General features: G+C 45.2%; 1 pseudogene; it reads left to right on the top strand.

The window, feature by feature from the left end:
* Positions 1-1,958: 1,958 nt before the first annotated feature.
* On the top strand, positions 1,959-3,132 carry LOC144157700 (uncharacterized; annotated as a pseudogene).
* The last annotated feature ends 1,915 nt before the right edge of the window (positions 3,133-5,047 follow it).

The raw sequence follows: 5,047 nt of genomic DNA, 5'->3' as shown, positions 1-5,047 counted from the left end.
TTTAGCTTTCCGACTGTTCCATCCACTTCAGCGTACTCACGCACCGTAGTTCATTAGGGTCTAGTGGGCATGCTGCCAAAGAGTCTGGTTTCTTTCTAATGGGCGGAATGCTAGACGCAGTCATTAATATGTACAATTACTCGCGGCTTTGGTATTCACGGCATTATTAACATCATTTCTTATTCAGAAATATTCACGGAAAAGCATTCGAGTCTTTGTTGTATTTCAAGGTTAGGGGTACCACATTTGGTTTGAAACTGGCTAAAGGAAAGTGTAACATGACCAAATGGATGCAAGGAATTAAATGCCTTGGCATGCATTTGGTGTTATTCCAATTTCTGCTCCAGTGAGCCCATGATACCAATACACCTATAGGCCGAAGCTAAGGTACCAATACCCCCACAGGTACCTAAACACCTACAAGATTTGGCCAATACAGGACTTTACCAATACTCCTATAGATCTAGGTTGGTAGACAAATAACTTATAGACTGATACAGCGATAGCTGTTCGTGTCAATAACCCCATCAGCTATTGGTTTTGTCTATTGGTATTTTTTGCTTGGGTATTCAAGGTGACAGTAGTGGCGACACCACAGACTCGGAGCCGACGTTGGTTGCACCCACCCACGGTTTAGGCGGTGCTTGGCTCAGCCATGACCAACAATAAGGGGATTCCAAATAGCACCAGAACATAAAAAGTGGATTTTGTTTGTTTGGTGTAATGTCAAAACAACGTTTCGAATATCATTCTAGGCTTAATTGATGATATACGAAACAATACAATAATATTTTGGCAAACGGTATTTCTATGACCAGAAAATATTTTTACATTTTACTAATGTTAGTGTTATAGTTTAACTGACGTTAGAGCAAAGAAGCTCATAACGTTCAAAAAACATTTAGGAACAACAAATAACGTTACATGACATTTGGCCAAAAGTTATTTGAACAGTAAGATCGCTTTTTGACGCGTATAGGCGTTCCCTAGTCACACAGCCAAGCCACGCCTGGCGCCATCTAGGGGCATGTTTCTTGCTATGTCTACGTTCTTGTGGCCCTCAATTTAACCGCTCAGAGCCACTTGCTCTCGTAGTTTAGAAGGTCCGCTTCTTTGAAGCAAACATCCGAACCCGGGTTCAAATCCCGTTACCACTTTTTTTTTCAACGGTTTTTCACATTTGAATATTACATTTGTTATCACTCATATAATCAATTTATGACACCTTTACGCTTTATAAATGGGATTTCGCGTATTTTTGTTGACTTTTGGTTAGTTTCAGCTTCGGATTTGTGTAAATTTTTAAGGGTTTGCCTCAAACATGGCCCCAAACAGTAAAAACATGGCCCCCCTGTAGAAAACGAGCATCCCGGTCGACTCCGCATTAGTACTTTATGTGGTGAGGACGACAGATGATAGAGCAATGTACAGTGAAGTCCTTGCCACCACATAAAATGATGTCGTCGGTGATGCGTAGTCCTGCGACATGATCTCGTCAAGGCACAGACGAAATGTCTGAGGTAGCCGGAACACTGGGCTCGGGACATGGAATCTTGTGTTGGTTACGCCTCATCTCGTCCGGTAACGGTAGGCCTGTGGGCTCGGTGGCTGTGCCACGACGCAGTCTCATCCACTTCTGTTCATGATGCAGGATTTCGTACGCGCTAACTTCTGCGTGCTGGTACCCGTTCTTCTGGGCCCGGTATTATGCATCGATGCGAGCAACCCTCTCCCGCCAAGGCCCGTCAACGCAGATGACTGGCGCCAAATTCTAGAATTGGCCAGTACTGCCCTATCGACGCTGCAGCCCGGAAACTGGACGCTCGAAAGAGCACTAACAGCTACACCGTAATCGACTTCAGCAAGCGCACAGCGTATAAATCCCCCCCCACCAGCCGGCCGCGCTCTGTGGGCTCGGTGGGTGTGCCACGACGCAGTCTAATCCACTTCTGTTCATGATGCAGGATTTCGTACGCGCTATCTTCTGCGTGCTGGTACCCGTTCTTCTGGGCCCGGTATCATGAATCGATGCGAGCAACCCTCTCCCGCCAAGGCCCGTGAACGCAGATGACTGGCGCCAACTTCCAGAATTGGCCACTACTGCCCTATCGACGCTGCATCCCGGAAACTGGACGCTCGAAAGAGCTGTAACAGCTACACCGTCATCGACTTCAGCAAGCGCACAGCGTATAAATCCCCCCCACCAGCCGGCCGCGCTCTGTGGGCTCGGTGGCTGTGCCACGACGCAGTCTAATCCACTTCTGTTTATGATGCAGGTCAGTAATCAACACAGTATCTTTGTTAAAAAAACAAGCAACCGATGCCTTGTTCAGCTACCAAGCCCCCAGTGCTGTGTTTGCAATATTTCTGATTGTATGAACATTGTGTTCTCTCTGCTGTTACTGTTGGGTGGAGATATTGAAACTAACCCTGGTCTAACCACCCTAGAGGAAATAATGACTGAACTTAAAATCCTTTCTTCCGGTCCGTCCCAGCTCATTGGCGATGTACAACTCCTAAAAAGCCAGCTATCTACCACTGATAAAGCCATTTCTGAACTAGGCAAGAGAATCGACAGTCTAGAATCCCACTACAGTAGTGTCGACACACTCCGAACCGATCTTGACGCCATGGCCACCGCCACCTCCCAGACAGCTACCCACGTCTCTGTACTAGAGGCTCGACTGGACGATATCGGAGAATCGTTCCAGACGGAACAACTTGTTCTTTTACGGCATAGCGGATGACAAGCCATCGGAAACGTATGCGGAGTCTGAGGAGCGTATTACTGGGTTTTGCAGGGACCACCTAAAAATAACTGTCGAATCCAAGGATGTCGAGCGTGCCCACCGTCTTGGCCGCCACTCGCGAGACCGGTGTCGGCCTATTATTGTGCAGTTTACATCCTTCAAAACCAAGGAAGCTGTCCTTGCTTATGGTCCCCAGCTTAAGAACACCGGTTTTAGCATCGGGGAGGATTTCTCGCATCGGGTCAGGAACGCACGGAAGCATCTTCTTACTTTTGCTAAAGAAAAATCAGGTCCCTTCCTTTTACGGTATAAGACCCTTTTTATGGGCTCCAAACGATACGTATTTAACGAGGCAACTGATAATGTAGAAGAAAGCTCGTAGCAATTGCCTTCACGCCCCAGATCTTCTAATGGTTCCGTTTTTGGTCACAAAGCTAATCTTTCTTTTTCGGTCATTTTCACCAACATACGTTGCTATCTTTCCAAACGTGACCACGTGTCCGACCTTGTATCTTCATCTAGTCGTAGCCTACTCATACTAACTGAAACGTGGTTGACCTCTGACGTCACCGACAGCGAAATTTTGACCGACTTGCCTGACTTTAATCTTTTTCGAAAAGATCGTCCCGGCACCCGTGGCGGCGGCGTCCTGATTGCTACAAACGAACAACTTTCATGCTCCCTTATAAACATTGCCTCGGATCTCGAAATATTGTGGTTACTCTTTCGCTCCGTACCACAGTCCATACTATTAGGTCTTTGTTATAGGCCTCCCAAAAGTAGTCCGGATTTCGCGCGCCAGCTTAATGGTATTTTAGCCGAACTTACGGCCAAATACCCAAATGCTCGCGTCCTCCTCCTGGGGGACTTCAATTTTCGTAACATTGATTGGCTTAACCTAACTTCATCTGCACCCAATGCAAAAGAAGCCAACGATTTCCTTGATGTTTGCCTCAACTTTAATCTCACTCAGCTGATAACAAAACCTGCACGTGTTACTGAAGATACCGCTAACATTCTTCACTTAATCTTAACAACTAATCCTGAGAGCATGTCTTCTGTAACATATATTGATGAAATAAGTGACCATAAGGTCATTCACGCTAATTTTAACTTCGTTCCACAAATGCGCCAAGCCTGCAGTAAAACTATTAGGCTATATGACAAGGGTAACTACGGGGCCATCACGCGTGAATTTGAAGCCTTTCTTCCGACGTTTCGAGGTGGTTTTTGGGAGCGACCCATTAACGATAACTGGTTAATCTTCAAAAACAAATTAAACAAGCTGGCTGATCAATTTATCCCTAAAATAACTTTCCGTCCCACCCGCCAAAAACCATGGTTTACTAAAACATTAAAAAGGCTTGAAAATAAGAAGAAACGCCTCTTTCGGGCTGCGAAGAATAAAAACACTGACTCTGCATGGGAAAAATACAAGGTTGCCGAGAAAGCATATTCTAGTGAAGTGCGCAACGCCAAGCACTCATTCTTTCATACGGAACTACCGAAAATACTTACTGATTCACCGAAGCGTTTCTGGCAAATACTAAACCCACATAACACGCCCCCCATCGCCCTTACTAATGATTCTGGTCAAGAATCAAGTTGTTCAGAATGTGCCAATATATTCAATGCCGCCTTTTCGTCTGTGTTTACGAATGAATCTAACCCCGTTGAAACAGAACTAGTCCCTGTTATTCTGCCTGAAATGCCACCCTTTAACATAGGTTTCAATGGTATCCTGTCTTTAATAGAAAAAATGAAACTGTCATCCTCGGCGGGTACCGATGAAATTACTTCCAAGCTGTTAAAGAACACTAAGCACATATCAGCCGAGTTTTTACTTTTGCTGTTCTCCCAGTCGCTTTCCTCAGGTATCCTGCCTTTCGACTGGAAGTGTGGGAAGGTCATTCTGGTTCACAAGACAGGTAAAAGAGACTGCCCGTTAAATTATCGCCCCATATCATTAACCAGTGTTTGTTGCAAACTCATGGAACATGTCATATACACTCATATCATGCATTTCCTTGATTCTAACAATTTCTTTCATTCCTCTCAACACGGATTTCGAAAAGGTCGGTCATGCGAAACCCAACTAGCCCTTTTCCTTCACGACCTGCATGCTAACCTCGATGGTAACCTCCAAACTGATGCTCTTTTTTTTATTCCACTAAAGCTTTCGAAAAAGTTCCACACCAGCGCCTACTAAAAAAACTTTCTCAATTAAATCTACCAACTGAGCTTCCTAATTGGATTACTCAATTTCTGACTAACCGCTCTCAGTTTGTTTTCGTTAA

This window comes from Haemaphysalis longicornis, unplaced genomic scaffold, assembly GCF_048455015.1.
Source record: "Haemaphysalis longicornis isolate Haplotype H1 unplaced genomic scaffold, Haemaphysalis longicornis Haplotype H1 scaffold_10, whole genome shotgun sequence".
Lineage (NCBI taxonomy): Eukaryota > Metazoa > Arthropoda > Arachnida > Ixodida > Ixodidae > Haemaphysalis > Haemaphysalis longicornis.
This window is presented reverse-complemented; position numbering and strand designations above follow the sequence as displayed.